Source organism: Cimex lectularius, unplaced genomic scaffold, assembly GCF_000648675.2.
Source record: "Cimex lectularius strain Harlan isolate CLEC.00 unplaced genomic scaffold, Clec_2.1 scaffold30, whole genome shotgun sequence".
NCBI lineage: Eukaryota > Metazoa > Arthropoda > Insecta > Hemiptera > Cimicidae > Cimex > Cimex lectularius.
The window spans coordinates 777,712-797,000 of NW_019392730.1; positions in this window are offsets into that span (position 1 = coordinate 777,712).

Here is a 19,289-nt window from a genome sequence, read left to right on the forward strand (position 1 = left end):
AGCTCGTGGTAAAGCAGTTGCGCATTTAGCCGAATGTCGTGGGTTCGAATCCCGCCCGTGACACTGACGTTTTTATCTCAAACAAATCCTTACATTAGAAGAATGCTTAATTCAAAGAAGTAACTTGGTCAAATGACCACTAAAACATTACTGGATCTATGAAATATTTATTCTAACATTTAGGAAAAACTGACGAAGAATAATTAGGAGTTTTATTTTTATGAGGTTGAAAGTAAATAATTAGAAAAATAACGATAAAGACAGAGCACGATTGAAAATTATTGGTGTAATGTGATGGTATAGATGACATTGAGACCAATTATTGACTTTAAAAAAGTTAAATATCTACCCAGATTTGTGTGTTTCAATAGGAACACTATTGTTGCTATTTTTATAAATGTTTACTCTTGAGACAGCTATATGACTTCCGCTATTAAATTGTTTATAAAATAGTTGTTTTCCTTTAACGAACCGGGCGGTGTGGTGGGTTGCAAAGGGCGTGGCGAAACCCTGAAAATTTTATCCAGACCAGCACCTATAATTGACGGCCCTCTTTCGATTATGCCCTTCATGCAATTTTCTTTCTGCTGACTGGTCGCGTTTTTTATTTCCTTCTAGGCCCCAACCTCTCCACATAAAAGACTTAACAATTTAAAATTGCGAACACACTTTCGTCAAAGAAGTTCAGCTTGTTATTGGGTTGTCCGGAAAATAATGCAGGATTTTAAGTTTTCATTAAAAAAAATCTATATAAAATATTCTGTTTACGTTTACAGGATTACTCATTTGTATGAATGTCAACACTTATTAATCCTCTTCCAAATGATATTGTTTGTTTACCTCTGTAGCATTCCGCTACTTGGAAATAATTCAGTCATCCTTATAATGTCAAAGCGAGAATTTCGTACGATTTTCTTTTACGAGTTTAAACTCGGCCGAAGCGGAGCCCAAACGGCTAGAAACATTAACCAAGTCTGGGGCGAGGGTTGTGTTAATGAGTGCACTGTGCAAAGGTGGTTTAAAAAATTTCGGGAGGGAGATTTCAGCCTTGAAGATGAAGAAGGTCGTGGAAGGCCTTCCTCTCTTAATGATGATGTTCTGCGATCAGTGGTGGGTGCAGAGCAACTCAAAGTCAGTAAAACGACCGTCGCTGACCACCTCAAGGCGATTGGAAAAGTGAAAAAACTCGAAAATTGGGTTCCACACTCATTAAACGATCGCCAAAAAAATCAGCGCTTTGATGTTTGTGCATCACTTCTTTGTCGAAACAAAAATGACCCATTTCTGGCCAGAATTGTTACATGTGACGAAAAGTGGATTCTCTACGATAACACTAGACGTTCTGGACAGTGGCTCGACAAAGGAGAAGCTCCAATACATTTTCCAAAGCCCCCAACTCATCAAAAAAAGGTAATGGTTACGGTATGGTGGGCTTCATTTGGTTTAATACACTACAGCTTCTTAAATCCTGGCGAAACCATCAATGCTGAATCATACTGTAACCAAATTAATACCATGCATCAGAAATTGGCAGTAATGAAGCCCTCTTTGGTCAATCGGAAAGGGCCCATTTTGTTGCATGACAACGCTCGACCACATGTGTCACGTGTAACGTCACAAAAATTATTGGAGCTTGGCTATGAAACTTTGCCTCACCCACCCTACTCTCCGGACCTCTCGCCTACTGACTACCATTTTTTTAGACACCTGGACCACTACTTACAACACATAATATTCAAAAATCAAACGGAACTGGAAAATGCATTTATTGACTTTATCAATTCTAAAAATTCTGAATTCTACTCAGACGGAATTAATAAGTTACCAACACGTTGGGAGAAATGTATTGAGAGTATGGGAAATTATTTTGATTAAAGAACATTGCTTTAAAGTAACTAGTTTCTTTTTTTTTGTTTAATACCAAAATCCTGCATTATTTTCCGGACAACCCAATATTATAAATCTCGCACGTTGCAAGAAATAGACTTATTTTTTTAATTATTATTGAGCATTGGTAAAATTTTGTTGGTGTTTGACCTATAATCGGTGTTTTGATTTACATGACGTATTTTGTTTTTTTGCCATCTTAACCCTCTCAGCTTTCAAGAAACACACTTTGATAAGATTTTATTGTTACTTTAGGAATCTTTTTAACATTTCTTTATTTTTGGTTTTCACTCGCTGTGCAGCCACGCCTTTTCACTCATACTCAGTTAATTCAATTTTCATTAATTTTTTTTATATTTACCAAAATTACCGTAGGATAATGGAAATATGACAACAAAAATTAAAGGGTGAATAACTGCTTTGTGCCCTGATTCAAAAGCCTGATTCATTAGAATGATTTCATTTCTCATAATTTTAAATTGAACCTAATTTTATGTTTTTTAGTTTTAATTATTGTAAATTAGTACTTTAAAAGCAAAGGAATACCGATACTTAAAATAACATAGATTTGACTTAAAATTTGACACGCAAGAATGACACAATTACTCAGAAAAGAAATACTTTGAGCCCTGAAGATGATCTCAATAAAGATCGAAACGTTGGCACGATACAGAAAATGTTTTTCTGAAAACTACATCACACCAGACCGCAACTCACGACTTCCGAATAATCATTAAAATATTATCTTTTTTGTTAGAATAAAAATATAGAAGTTCATACCTTCAATAAATACCAATTTATTTGTGCATTTACATATGCGTTTATCTATGGTTTTTAACATAAGGAATGAATCCAGATTACTACGGCCCTTCGGGCGGAAGGAGCGGTGAGAATTAAATATGTACTAAATAATGTTCGTCTCTATTTCATCAGATTTTGAAGATATTGCTAATTATATAGACGAATAACAATAAGATATTCTCGAAGAATTTTTACTATTCTACATTAAAGTTGATGGTGGATGTTGAATATTTTGTATAGTTTTGTTTGCTTAACGTTTTATTTTGCATAATTGTTTACGCACCGCCATTGGAGGTATAAAGCTCATTGCAGCCTCCATCATGGAATCAGCTGACATCTGGCCTTTGCGATCTACGGCCTTTATTAATGGTTTTGTAACTTAGTTGATTTGGCATTGTAGAGTGTAAACCTCGCAGCCTTGCCAGCCGGTGGGGCTGCTACATATGAGTTGGCACACCCCTACTCGCTTTACCCGGCGTGGGGTTTTTGCCCAGGTCGTGAGGGAGGGAATAAGGGTAACCCTAGGGGTGCACTGTTGATGTGCTTATGTCAATGTGAATGTTTTGCGTGGTATGTAAACTTGCCCATGTCTGCATGTGGTTACTCACAGCCAGCCGGGACGCGCAAGGCTGAGGAAAGCTCCCGGCACTAAACCCCGATGCACCACTGTGCAGGGCGGCAGTCCAGGACGAAGCACAATGAAACACAGGGGGATCTCATTACCACAGAGGTCCTTGGGAAGATCTCATGAGTACTTCCAACCACACCCGAATGCCATAAGTCATTCGGTTCACATAACAGCACAGGAAAGTCATTCCGCCGATGGATCGCGGACGCCCGGGTATGAGACCGCCACCCTTAGCACAAACCGCGGAAAGTTTTTCCTAAGACTGGGTAAAATGTTAGTGTGTTTGTGTCAGTGAATGCGTGTTATATTTGTGAACGCAGTATACCCTCATGCTTAGGAGGTCTAAGCCTACAGTTACTATAGATGCGAATTTTGACGAAATTTTGTTCGCCCGAACAAACAAATATCTGTTTTCCAATGAGAGTGTTTACTTTGGTAGTGACTTGCATGTCAGAACACGCAGATGTCGTCAGAATCATTCGAGCTATCAAACCAGTTTGATTTTTTTGTGCCTTCTGATGTTCAGTTTTGACAGTTTTCGTATTTCACCGTAGATATGGATAAAGTGAATAGTCTTGGTTTTCAGAATTGGTGTTTACGAGAAATTAAATTAAAAAAACATCAACACAAAGATTTTCTCATTCAAAGTGGGAGAAAGTTTCCCAAGAAATCAGCACTAGCAATAAACCATATTTGGTTATTGCTATCATGATGCTATAGGTCATAATGGACTATTAATTATTCTAATGAATAATTCTTTTGATTTAAGGTTTTGGTTATTATTTAAGGTTGTTATTAGAAATTAATGTCACGAGCGGGATTCGAACCATTGGCATATGCCGCTGCTCTACCACTTGAGCTATCGTGACTTCGATTCTTGAGATGGGAAGTTGGAGTCCGATTGGATCGAAGTGTTGATAGCTCAAATGGTAGCTCAGCGGCATATTTAGTCGAAAGCCGTGGGTTCGAATCACGCTCGTGTCACTAGCTTTTTTTCTTTTCAACCAATACCTTACGTAAAATTAATTAATTAGAATTTAACTTAAAGTTGTAATGTGTTCAATTGAATGTTTCATTGTTTTTGTCATTGAGAATGACTAAACATACAGTCGAAAGCTCGGCAATGAAACAAAACCTTGCTGTTTATCTTGACCACAAACCCGATAACTGAGGGCATTGAATTCGCCGGTTAAAGATCTAAAGATCTACATCGCTGAATTATTTTAATGAGAACGCTTTTTATTATAGCAACTTAAAACTGCTTCAGTTCATTCCGTTCAAATTATTTATTTATTATGGATTTGCCTTAAATGAATAAAAGGTTTACGCAAATGAGAGAGAGAGAGAGAGAACAAATAATGAAAGTAAAATAAGAACAGAGCACTACAAGCAATTATCAAGCTAAAGCCACCCTAATTTCCCTCGCCAACCCTGACGACCTCGTCCTTTGACCAGCGGGTGGAGAAAGGCCACTCAAAGGGCTTCTCCCTCGGAACATCCCTGACCACCCAGAAGTTGAGAGGGTAAAAAAGTCCTCTCTCTCATCCCTTCGGTCCGTGTCTTTTCTCTCTAATTCACCGGATAATTTTGAACGTCCTCCTTTCGTATGTGTCTTTCTGCCAGTCGTATAGAATTATGACCACTCTGTTTTTCTAGACGTCCGTTATTCGGTCCGGCTGTTTTCAAAAGGGACAGACGCCAAAAAATAGGGTGAATATATATGGTTAATTTAATACGAAATGCATTAACCATTGAAGTTTTTCCAGGGATATTGAATTTTAAAGAAGTGAGAGAATAAACATATATCATTCTGTTCAGGTTTATTGTTCTATTTAAAATTTAAACAGAATAAAATAAACTTTGCAATTTAGAAAAAAATGTGTATAATAAAAATATAAAGCTGTGAAACGAATGTAATAAAAGTGGAACGCCTTTATCATTAATGTTCGGTTTATAGTGAAAAAGGATAGCAGAACACAGCGGAAAAGGTTTGTAGCCCTTCTTTCCCAGGGATGTGTTGCACGGGCCAAAACATAATTAAGTTTGTGAGAAGGGCTTTGATGTGTTTTACAAGGTCGGGGCGGTGTTTTCTGACGCGGGGCAGAAGAAAGGGACCGAAGCACCTGTTGTTCCTGCTCCGATTTCCTCGTGTTTTTGAGAGCAGGAAACCCCTCCCTCGTTTCCGAAGTATTCCCATCACGTTTACCAATTTTTTATGGACACCGAATCCCAATTACAAATTAAAAATCGATGCTACCATATCAAGTTTTAATAATTCAACCGCAAATACGCCAACTCGTACGTTTTCCCCCCCAAAATAGACTTTTAGCAAATGATATATTATGTTAAACTTTGTATTACGGACAATGTTTCAGTTCAGTAGACGTCCTACTTTATAATTCTATTTTATTCACTTTATTACACAGCATTGATAAGTTGTAAACAATGTAAGTTACTTCGGTAATCGATTTTCGTCCAATTCGTCTAAAATATAACATGCTAAATTCGTGAATGTAATTTATCATATTTAATTTCTCATTCACGGCCAATGAATAATTTTAAACAGTTATTCTCAGATAAATAAACTTACTTCAACAGTTAGATAGGTTTTTTTTATAACAAAGCAACATTAACGAATTATTCATTGATTATGTAAATTTTCCTCTTTCGGAAAATCAATATATTATTCACCAAAACAATCATGAATCTTCACTTCATTATTTTTAGAATAGCATAGTTTGTTTTTCCTTAGGTACACCATATGGGAAATTAATTATACTGTAAATAAAATTTAAAAAAATTATTCACGCCGAGTTGAAAATATATGAACATTTACCATATGCGTTTAAAAATTATGGAAAGCGATAACCCATAAGTACTAACATAACTTAAAATAACTATAACAACTGAAATAGGGTTTTTTTAACAAATAAAATTAATATGGACACAAATTATATTTGCGCAAGTGCCCACTCTCGATTTTCTTTTCTTTTCCTAGGTTTTCCTCCCTCTGGCTTGAGGGGAGAACCTGAATCTCTCTCTCTCTCTCTCTCTCTCTCTCTCTCTCTCTCTCTCTCTCTCTCTCTCTCATTCTCCCTCTCTCTACCTATTTATCTAACTATATAGTTATCTATTTTACCATATATATTTTGATTAGTTTATCTCTGTGTCACGTTTCGATTTGATTATACCGCCATGCCCCTCCATACACATCTGACAGTGAAAGGAGTAGGGGCTAGGAAAGGGCTATTTTTTTCAGTGAAAAAAACAATTCCCTTTCTGTCCTTCGTGGGTTAAGAGTTGTTTATTTGTAATTAAGAAAATATGGTGTGCACACAATTCAAGTGAGTTAATTTTATATTTTGACGTCAAAAAAACTAAAAATAATAATTGTATTTTAATTTAAAAAAGGGTTGTCACAAAAAATATATTTTTATAAAGAAAACTAAAAGAGATAGCATTTGATTTTAAAAGTTATGTTAAAATAATAATTGNATCTATCTTATAATTAAGAACTTAAGAAATAGATATATAGAAGAAATATATATATATATTCACTTTCAACACGACACACAAGAATGATACATCTACACGAAAACAAACACTTTGAGCCCTGAAGATGATCTCAATAATGATCGAAACGTTGGCATGATAAGGAAAATGTTTTTCTAAAACGTACGTCACACCATACCGCATCACTCTCTCTCTCTCTCTCTCTCTCTCTCTCTCTCTCTCTCTCTCTCTCTCTCTCTCTCTCTCCCTCTCACCTAATATTATCTGTATTTAACCATATCATAACCTCATACTAATACCTATATCTGAATCTATACATCTATCAATTTCAGTAATTAGGTGAAACACGTCCACTAATTGTACTTGCACTACATCAATGAACAACAATACAATTATCGACAATGCATTAATAATTTCAATTTCGCGATTAGTTGGATTGACAAATGCAATTTCTTAATTACTTATTTACGCTAGAAATGATTTAATTTTCAAATTGACTTCAAACTATTAGAAATTTTATTGCATTTGTATGTTAAAAAATTATTTTGCTTTATAAATCAGAGGGGGTAATAAGAGACATATTTAAAGAGGGTAGCATTTCGCATTTAAATGCAATCGTTAATACCAATTTTACTATCATGGAATTTCCTTGAACTATTAATCCGCGAGGCAAGTTGAATGTGGCGATTTAAAAATAAATTAACGACTTTATTCAGTGGAAAAGATTGAGGAAAATGGGACAATTTAGCCGAGCTCCTCTCCTATTATAATCTCAATAATTCAAGGCATTTATTATTTCTGAATGTTTGCCAGGTATAATGAGTTTTCCCCTCTTTTCGTATGGCCAGATATCGATTTCATTAATTAGCTGGCACTTAACCGATGCCCCGTCTACATGCAATGACAGTTTTCGGATTATTTTGGCTTTCCAGATGGCACAAACTTTGATCCTTAACTAGAAATAATGAGGTTACTCCTAGCTCGTAGACTGACACTAATAACTTTATTTTAATGAAAAAGTAATACAACTTCTCCATTTAGTTACACATCTTAAACAAAATATTTCCACAAAGCAATTAAAAACATATATAAGATTTCAATCGAAAATTTAGAAAATAATTGTTTATTAAATAAAAAAGTCTTGAATGAATTTACATTTTCACTGATATTCTTACAGGTTTTAAAGTTTAAAACGACTTTTTTTTTATAAAACTAAGCAACGCTTTAAAGGATTTCTTGGTAATAACATAATGACATAATTACTTTAATAGGGTTGTCAATTTAGAAAAAAAATAGACGATTTATATAACTATATTCTAAATTTAGTCGTTTAAATATACTTTACTTGCAAAATCGTGATTTGTTTGTAATTTGCATAGACCAATTATATTGCTGCATTGATTCTTTTGTAATTTATTAAAGCAGATATTTTTATATTTACAAAATTATATACAATTTGAAATGTTGATTAAATCTTATGTTTAATTTATTGCTTCAAGAAAAGGTAAATATTATAATAAACAATTTCATCTAATTGCCCATTCTTTTACTAAATTCTATCGACCAGCAAATACTTGAATAAGTTTCCCTTGGGAAAGAATTGATAGGATTTAGGACACGTCAATCGGTGTTAACTCTACCCGGGTCGAAACAAAGTTTTGCAAAACATGAAATATTAATCCACGTCCCTTCCCTCCGTAAATCTTCTCTAAGAAGAAAAACAACGCGAATTGGACATTTTCCACAAAGTGGAAGCAAACTTTTCTAAAAATCCGAGAAATCTCACTAGACAGTCGATCTCAAGGGCGATTTTCGTTTCGTATAATAATTTTTTAAAAAATTATATCCAGGTTTAAAAATTGAAAAGAATCTTTTAAAAGAAAGGAAAAAGTGAGATGGGTTTATAAACGGTTAAAAATTGACTGGGGAAAAGTTAATTTACATATCTCAAGATAATATTTTTTTGTGGCAATGGTAATGGGTTTTTTATATGCATAAGGAAAACGTTTAACCTTTAAAAGAGATTTTCAAAGAACTAAATTTTTGTATTCCGAGTATTTATTTTTATAAATTTATAACGTTTCAAGCCAATTAGGTTGGTACTTATTAATTTAATTTAAATTTTACAAATATTTTAACTATTGGTGCGAGGCAAACAAATTTTGAATTATCTCTTAGGCAATCCACCATTGATCATCTTACAACAATATTTCGTCCGTTTTATAGTATTATAAGTCAATAAAACACAGGTAAAATCTCCTCTGTGTTTATAGATGATTTTGGAAATAAATCGTTGAACCGTCGATCTCTTGTTTCTTGGTTTTTCTGTAAAGCTTCTTTCTAACGTTCTTATGGTTTGATTTTTTCGCAAGATAACATATCATTTGGTTTGAGGAAGATTGGATTAAAATATTGTTTTTGGATGAATCAAGGCTTTGTTTGAGTTCATTGGGTCTAGAGAGTGTTTGGAGAAGAGCTAAAGAGCGATATACCCGCAAAATCTTTCACTAAAGAGAAGATATGAAGGTGGTGTTATGAGTTTGGGCAGGCTTTTGTATGGAAAGTTGCATAAACTCGATCTTATCGAGGGTTCCGTGACATCTGCGCGACAGATTAAGATGTGTATTCCGATGAAGTTTATGTGCCACTAACTGGCGACGGTTTTTTTTATGACAATAACACACAGCTAAGATCGTTCGCGCCTACTTCCAAACACTTCCAATTCAATGTTTGGTGAGATCAGTATGTAGTCCGAACTTAAACGTTATCGACAACTTTTTGGACGAGTTGCTAAAAAAGGTACAAATTCGCCCAGTAATATCAGAGAATTTGCACGGGTTATGAATGGCGCTGTTGGAGGAGTATGAAATATTCCACAGCATTACATTCAAAACCTCATAAAATCGATCACGTCGAATGCACGCGGTGATCAACTCGAAAAAAGGAAACATTCCGTACTGAATGTAATATTTTCTGTATTATTTCCATAGGAACATTTTTGGTAAAATTGTTTTACTAAGTTGAATTTATTAATTTATTTTTTATTATTTCGCCATATCTTAAATTTGTATTCAAAAATATCCAGTGATCAATAAAAAATATAAATTACAACGATTTGTGAGGTGTTTAGTGAACTTTAGCCAATGATCTAAAATTTTCTAGCATTGTATAAATTCATCTTTTTAATCCAAAATTTTCTACCATTGTAAAAATTCATTTTTTTAATCTAAAATTTTCTAGCATTGTATAAATTCATTTTTTTCTCATCCCACACGTTTTGCCAAAATGTAAACAATGTTTATAAATCCCAGGCTCTGAAGATGATCTCAATAAAGATCGAAACGTTGGCACCATAAAGAAAATGTTTTTCTAAAACCTATGTCATACCACACCGCACCTCACCATCTCCAAATAGTTATAACGATTGCAAGTATTTACTGAAAAACTAAAGCGGCAACATTTTTTTGCCTCTTTGCTTATTAATTTATTAATTTGTTAAATGCTTTACTTTTGTATATTACTAACTGACACTATTCACACGTTTTTTTTAATTTTATTTCATTTAAAAATCTGTTCTCCAAAATAATTTCAAAATTTTGAAATATAGTAAGATTTTAGTCAAAAATATCTTTCTATAGAACTATATAAAACTATAGTCTAATTATTTTGGAAGATTATATCATCTCGTACTTATACTTTTTCAAAACATGATAAATAATCTAATCCTTTTGCTAGTTTTATCAATTAAAAATGATTTTTCTATTGTTTTATTCAGTTTACCAAATGGACGTGACTAATGAATAGAAAGACTTGAAAATATAATTCTCGTAGATATTTTTAAAATTATCATGTCTTTCAGCTAAATGATAATTAGACAACAAATATGACAGTAAAAGTTCAATAAAATTTCAAGCGATGTTTTCTTATATTTTGACCTCAACAGTTAATCTTATGATTCATCCTTCTTGAAGGTGTGATAATAGGTCATCTCAAAAAACCACAACCAGTTTTTATCAACAATGGTGGTTTTTTGAGATGACCTATTATCCCACCTTCAAGAAGGATGAATCATAAAATTTCAAACCATGTAAACAAAAGTCTATCTATGTTTTTTTAATATAACACCATTTATTTATTTTATAGTAAAGCTAAATAAATAAACTACTATTTGTTAAATAAATTCATTCATTTTTTACTCTGAGTTTTGGATTGTTTATCAATTCTTTATTTATACAAGGATCAAAGAATATTATTTCAACTTTAAGAATACACACATTTTAAAAATTCGTTTAGTTTAACAGCTGTTTGCTCAAATTATTTGATTTTTAGCGAGTTCCTAACAAGACATCAAATGCTAAAATAAAAGCTTAAATCAAGTGACTGCACAACCGTAAATATTGCTCTAGGCCCCCAATCCCTAGCTAAACTATGTTTATTATAAATACCGCCCTTTAAATATTAAATTGTTAAGGTTAGTAAATAATTAATCTTTTTTTACATAAATTTGTCCATTGATTGCTATGAGGTTTGACCAGTTTTTCACTCATTAATACAATCCATAATCATTTACATTCCATAAATTAATTCCATTTATACCAGGAGAGAAGATTTCGTTTGAACTTGAAAAAACCTCAGGTTAAAAAAGTTAAATTATGATATTTTTTGTATAAAACCCTTTACTAATTATATTTTAATGCGTAATAAATAATGTAAGATTTTTTTCTATAAGCATGACTTAATTATATTTTGAATTTTTTACAGTTTACCTGTTAATTTATATGAGTAGAGTATAATTTGTCTGTATGTTAGTTAATAATGTAGACTGTTCATATTTTAACTCTCGCAAAAATGAAATGATAAATCGTAGTTCACTGGCTTTTGTATAAACATATTTTGTCAAACATAAAACAAGACAGAAAATGTGAATGGTCAAAAAATTTTAAACTCAAAGTATGCAACAATCTACTAAAAATTAAATGCAAATTAGAAAAGTTGGTATTCTTTCAGAAAATCACATTTCTGTATAACATAACTGACTTATTTTCCTGACGAAATTATTAGAATAATGTTTAAATCAATCTGCATTATGCTTTATGATTATATTTGGTCGGTCTGCCCTTTCTTCATTTCCAAATGAGAAAAGAAATATGTTCAAATTTTAGTAGCATATGTACAATTTTTGTTCTCACACGCATGTATAAAACCATAACTCGGTTAGGTTATAAGACTTGTTAATTTTTTTACAGCCTGGTCAAACTTCAGGTTCAACTTAATCAAATATAGCAAATAATTGGTTTTGAATTTAGTCAAAATCACGGAAGTTATATATATAGATAAAACATATTTTGGGAATTTATTGTAGTTTGATGTTATTTAGTTAGTTTGTCAATACGTCCAATTCAAGTCATTTTTTGCAACTTTATGAACAACTTGAAATATAACTTATTTTTAATCATCTCTAATAAAAAGAAATAAAAATCACGTCAGAATAAGGGTATTTATAAACGCATAACTTGTAAAAATGGAACATTGCATACTTAATAAAGACTAAACCATAAACTACTATTTTGGCTGGAATTTATCAGAAAATTTTGAAGTAGAGGCTGGGCCCTTCTCTCTATTTGAAAATGGGTGTTATGCTTCTCCTTGATTTACAATTATTTTGATTTTTCTTTGAATGATTAGAAACTATTTTATTCTATTTTATGTATATTTTTTGTAATCAGACTTACGATTTAAAAGGGGATTTTTTTAGGATGGGTAGAGTTTTTTATTTTTTAAATCAAAATTTTTTTGCCAATTTTTCATTTTTTTTACTGCTAGAAATTACATCGAGTTCTAGCCTTCGGAGTCGGCAATTTGTTGTTTTCCCCTACCTGTCCGATGTTCAGAAAGCCGTGTTTTTCGGCGATGAGGGAAGGATCGCCTTCGGGTATTCTCACGGCGAACTTGTTCGTGTAAAGGGGGGCGGCGGCCGCGCCTAGAAGCCACGAGGCTGCGAGGAGAGCTGCCCACATTTCACCGAACTCAAGCGCACCACTGAGCCGAACGAGCCGCCCCGTCCGCATTTATGCCCTGCCCCCCACCAGGCGAGAGCCGTCCCCGACGCCCCCGCCGCCTCCCATGGGACGAAAAAGTCCACACTTCCCAATTAAGATAAATTCTTTATCGTCCCTTATGAGTTCCTTTCCTTTATCTAGGCGATTTACCAAGATGAGCCCCTTGCAATCCTCTTCTTCTTGACTAATCGAGGCTTGTGCAATTTCGACAAATCGCCAAAAACATTGCTTCATTGTGGTACAAAAAAATGTAAAACAACAACTCGACTGGCTATTTTAATTAAAAACCTTTTTTCATATTTTGGAAAGAGAAAGAGAGAGAGAGAGAGAGAGAGAGAGAGAGAGAGTGAGAGAGTGAGAGAGAGAGAGAGAGAGAGAGAGAGAGGGATTGAGAGTGTGTGAAAAAGGCAAAGTGACAAGAGACGTCTAATGATGTGAAAATGATGACTATATGAATATGTTTTTTTCTTATGTTAGGATAGTAGAATATATAGAAAGATTGAGAGATAATAGATAGGTAGATACATAAATAAATAGATAGATAGATTCAGAGAGAGAGAGAGTGAGAGAGAGAGAATGAGAGAGAGAGATTGATTAATGATTTATTTATTCTCGCAAAATTTGGTTTACTCAAACTACTCTTACATTTAACGAGATTTACACATGTTTAGTAGAACTTATTATTTAGCACGCAAAGACACTAAGTTGAAACTTGAGTTATTTTTATTTTTATAATTTTTTTAAAATATACTTTCTTCAGCTATATAATACATTTTTTTCACAAATTCACATATACACGTTTTATCTCACAATACTACATCACAATCCACCTTATGGATTATCACAAAAGATTGGAGTTCTTAAATTAATAAACTAAACTAAATTTTCAATGAACAACTATTTGTATTTTTAGAAAAAGGTACTCTCATTAGTATTTGTCTAACAATCTTAGTCTATATTTAGAGAGAGTCTATCCAGAGAGAGAGAGAGAGAGAGACAGAGAAAGAGAGAGAGAGAGAGAGAGAGAGCAAGAGAGAGAGAGAGAGGGAGGGAGAGAGAGTGTGTGAAAAAAGGCAAAGTGACAAGAGACGTCCAATGATGTGAAAATGATGACTATATGAATATGTTTTTTTCTTATGCTAGGATAGTAGAATATATAGAAATATTGAGAGATAATAGATAGGTAGATACATAAATAAATAGATAGATAGATTCAGAGGGAGAGAGAGAGAGAGAGAGAGAGAGAGAGAGAGAGAGAGAGAGAGAGAGATAGAGATTAATGATTTATTTATTCTCGCAAAATTTGGTTTACTCAAACCACTCTTACATTTAACGAGATTTACACATGTTTAGTTAAACTTATTATTTCGCACGCAAAGACACTAAGTTGAAACTTGAGTTATTTTTATTTTTATAATTTTTTTTAAAAAATACTTTCTATAGCTATATAATACATTTTTTCACAAATTCACATATACACATTTTATCTCACAATAATACATCACAATCCACCTTATGGATTATCTCAAAAGATTGGACTTCTTAAATTAATAAACTAAACTAAATTTTCAATGAACAACTATTTGTATTTTTAGAAAAAGGTACTCTCATTAGTATTTGTCTAACAATCTTAGTCTATATTTAGAGAGAGTCTATCCAGAGAGAAAGAGAGAGAGAGAGAGAGAGAGAGAGAGAGAGAGAGAGCGACTTGCAAAAAGAAAAATTGAAAAAAAAATTGTTGAGATTAAACATTGCACTTGTTTCGTATCTACGATAATTTAGTTGGTATACTATTACACAAAATACGAACAGGTGGCTAAAAGTTATAACGGGAAAACTTATATTACCAAAGTTTTTGCTTTTTACTATTAACTATCATATCAGTTTTATAATAATATTTCTAATGAAGATCATTTAACTTGCAAATTACACCTTATTTTACTATATTTGTTAAATATTTATATTAAATATACTTCATTTTGTCGTTTATATTATTGATGCGTCATTTTGACGAGACGGTTTGTGGCTAAGCCGCGATGAGAGTTAAGACGTGATGGTAAACATTGAACTTCTGTCTCTAACTACTCGGGCCCGACCTAGAGGGACTTAGCTCTTTTCACGATCGGCCTGAGTCCAAGCGAAAAGGCCCATTGTAGAAAATTGGAGGAAAAAGGTGGAATCGAGGAAGAAAATCTCAGACTCTTGTTGTCCTCTGATGTCAGTTCACTCGTGGTCTTTAATTTACCGGTACATGAACACAGGACTTTAAGGAAACAAACGTTTTGACGTAATATCATAAAACTTATCATCAGTACAAGAATAGAGACAAATACATAAAGAGAAGAGGCATTAGTAATATTAATGTATATAAAAATCCTAACAAAATATCTTTGAAGTATTTCAATTTGACTGATTGTCGTTATTCATATGTAGTAATAATATAATACTTGAAAAATTCATGATACAAAGTGTGCTATTCTTGTATTATTAATAATTGTAGATAATTTTTACGCAATTTAAAAAAAATTGAATTAAGGAAAAATTCGCCTTTTTGGTTTTCAAGTTTACGTTTGATGTTTTATGTTAAATGTAAAATAACGTTCTTTTTTCTTAATTGATATATAATTTTTTTTTACATTTTTGAAGATTAATCTTTTGGAGTTTCTGTTATCGTAGTTTTACGTTAATTAAACTTTTTACAGTTTGAGACATAAAGAAGAAAACCTGGTGTAAAAAAAGATATAGATATACAGAGAGAAAAAAAAATATATATAATATCTCTTGGACCTTTCTTATATGTAACGTGTTATACATTTTATGTTATATATAAACATTAATTTAGACTCATTTTGTCTTCACAATATGTTTTACAATTATGCTTGTATAATATTTACATTATATATTACATTATTTACATTATATATTATTACATTTAACATTATAAAAATAAAAAATTGGTTAAATTTTATTAGTAACAATTACACAAGTTTATCAATTTATATTATATAAGTTTACAAGGTAAGTAACAATAAAAAAAGCAAATAAACAAATAAACGAATAAGCTTATAAGACATATGTGTATAAATAGCAATGTTTGACAATTACAAAACTAAAAGGCGCCAATTTTAAAAATTAAGCATACTTTGCAGAAATTGCAGTAGATTTTTGTTAATGAAAGTTTATTTTAATTATAAACAGTTAAACATTAATTACTTTTTGTACAGTAACAGTACAGGAGTTTAAATTGAGACATTATTTCTTTCTGAATGTAACACGTTATATAATAATATGCTTAAAATACACGAATTTCTGTACGATTTTGTTCTTCGCGTTGGTATAATTATGTTATTACAAGAATAACGATAAAGAGGGAGAGAGGAAGAAGAAAAAGATGAGAGAGAGAGAGAGAGAGTGTGTGTGTGTGAATGATGAATATGGGGTTTTATAACATTTATGTATTTTTGACAAGGTTGCATTTTTTGGTCGCAATAAACATTATTCGACATGTCTCATTACGGCTGTTATTTTTTTTGGTGCCTTTCGATATTTCGATATGTTACTGTTGTGTCGTTTTTAACATTTCCTAGTTAATTATTTGAAATATTTTGAATTTTTTCTTTAGATTTTTACTATATTTAAATGTAAAAGTTTAAAAATTTACACACATGAACATTTTTTAACTTATATGTGAAGAAATTTACATTAAGATTTTACGGTACTGTTTAATATATTTCGGTTATTTTACTTAAATCTTGTTCGATGTCTCTCATGTATACAATAAAAATCAACATATAACTTATACATTTTTAAAATATACGTGATTGTACTTTCAAAATTATTTACTATAATAACTACCGGCAGTAGTGTATCTCTCTAAAAGTATTTTTTGTAAGGAGAGAATAATTTTATTTGAAATGGTCCATTTTTTTATTTGTTACTGTATGTTCGTTAGTATTTGCACGTGGGTGTAGGGAATAGGGGAGAAAGAGAAAGAGAGAGAGTGAGAGAGAGAGAGAGAGAGAGAGAGAGAGAATGAGAGAGAGAGTGAGTGAGTTAGACGGAGCATCTATTTAATTTGGTATTTCACTTTATCCAGTCATTTATTATTACCCCCATTTAAGGACGATCTTTATTATAATTTAAGCGACAATATTTTTATTTTCTGCTTTATTTTCATATTTATGTTCATTAATGAACATTGCAATTAAATTTTGGTGATTTCTTCGATAAATTGTTCTCATCATTCTTTACAATTTTTTCTCAACTAATCTAAATTTACGGAATAAAAACCAACTTTAAAAACATCTATTTTTATTGAGTTTAAAAAATCGCAAATAAAATAAAACGAGGTATTTTAGATTTTGCTAATTATTTATTTTCTTAAAAAATGTACGTATTTTTACTCAATACATTTAACTTGTTAAAACTCGGTGAACAGCATACCGATATAAGTGAAATAAAACATATTACAATTTTTTTATTATTGAAATTTTAGATAAACCTTTGCGACCGCATTTAAATTGGAATTTTTTGTATTGCAGTTCACAACGATTCCATTTAAATGAAACCATTGAAACGAAAAAGTATTTATATATTACTCGATTTCAGTTTTATGCAGAGACATAAATAGATGATAGCGAGCGAGGATGAGAGAGAGAGAGAGAGAGAGAGAGAGCCTTAAAAAATAGACAAGATTGTACTTTAAATTCACTAGTTTCGTGGTCCGCTTGACCAATTAATATCTTACAATTAATTAAGGTTTTCAGTTGAGATAAAAAATCAATGGCACGAGCGGGATTCGAACCCACGATCTTCGGCTTGATACGGCGCTGCTCTACCACTTGAGCTATCGTTACCTCGATCCACTCGGACACCAACTTCCCATCTCAACCACACCTTTTGAATTTTCCCTCATTTTCCAAATGTCGTGCAATCTATTTGATTCTCGGCGACAAATGAAATGGAGACCGAGAGCTTTAGTGAAGTATACTTCATTTTAAACTTATTAAATTCGCTAGTTTCGTGGTCCTCTTGAACAATTAATATCTTACAATTAATTAACATGAGTTCAGCGACTCGCAGACCGACACGCATCATCAACTTTATTCACCATTTCCAATCTTTTATCACACAGATATAATGAACTCAAGTGGAGAATGAAATCAAATGTATTTCTGGTCTTGTTTTTCGGGATATGTGCAACGCTTTCGATTTTGATTCATAAAATTGAACCTTATTAATTTTAAGTACACTTTGTGTATGTGTGTGTGTCTAATGATAAGAGTACATAGCTTTCATTTTTTTTTAACTAAATTTTTTCTTTTTTGAAAGTTTGCCGTTTGGTGTTGTTCTCCTATTGTTTAGTTTCCACTGACAAAAGGGGGTTGCAGAATTTTCCCCGAGAGGCAGATTATCCCTTAAAGGATGGAGGATGATCTCTCTTTAAGAAACCCTCGCGTTCGAGAGTGCGAATTAGGATAGGGCCAAAACGATACAACTGGCTATGAGAGGGAATTCGAAATGTTACATTCTGTAGATGGTGGTATTGAGTTATTTTATTAATTAGTTCTTTGTGATAATTATTTAAAGATAATTTTAAAGTCAGTGAAAAGTTATATACGTTTTACCATCTTTTGTTACTATACAAAAATAAAAAAGAGGACAAATCCAATTACAAGAAATAAGGAATAAAGTTTAAAGAGAGTGTGCAACCACGGAAGCACGACGATAGGAGAAATTGCGACAACTTTGTTTATTCTGTGCCTCGTTCAAAGGTCGTATGGCTGGAAATTGAATCTCGTCGGTACGCGTGCCTACTGCTTATGGCCGGGTTAAGTTGATTGTGCACACATGACTTTATTGCATTGTTGGCGAGGTCGTGGGGTCGTTATGAAGGGTGGGGTCGGGTCGGCACTCTAACGAGCCCAAACCTAGTCGAATCAGTTCTGGGCCGCAGCCCCGCCGAAGAAGGCGGAGAATTCGCATCGAATCAAACCAGTCAATCGGCTGTCGCTTCAACAAACATTACCACATCCCCGTTTGCCCAGGGCCAAATATAATTTTTACCGTGAAATCTGGGAAATGCTTATTTCTTACCGACCCACGTGGAATGATTTTCAAACCCTTTTAAATAAGTCTAACATTCAGGGAAAAGATTTTATGAAAAACTGAAACAGTCAGACGTTTGTTCTGCATATAATTACTATGAGAAGGGAGAGTCGGTGGCTACTAGGGTTTAGCCGTTAACACATGACTGAAAGAGAGAGAGAGAGTTAAAAAGAGCAAATTTACTTGAGACGTTTAATATGGTTAAGAGTAGGGTGAAAATGATGACTATATGAATATGTTTTTTTCGTATGTTAAGATAGTGGGATATATAAAAAGATTATAGATAGATAGAT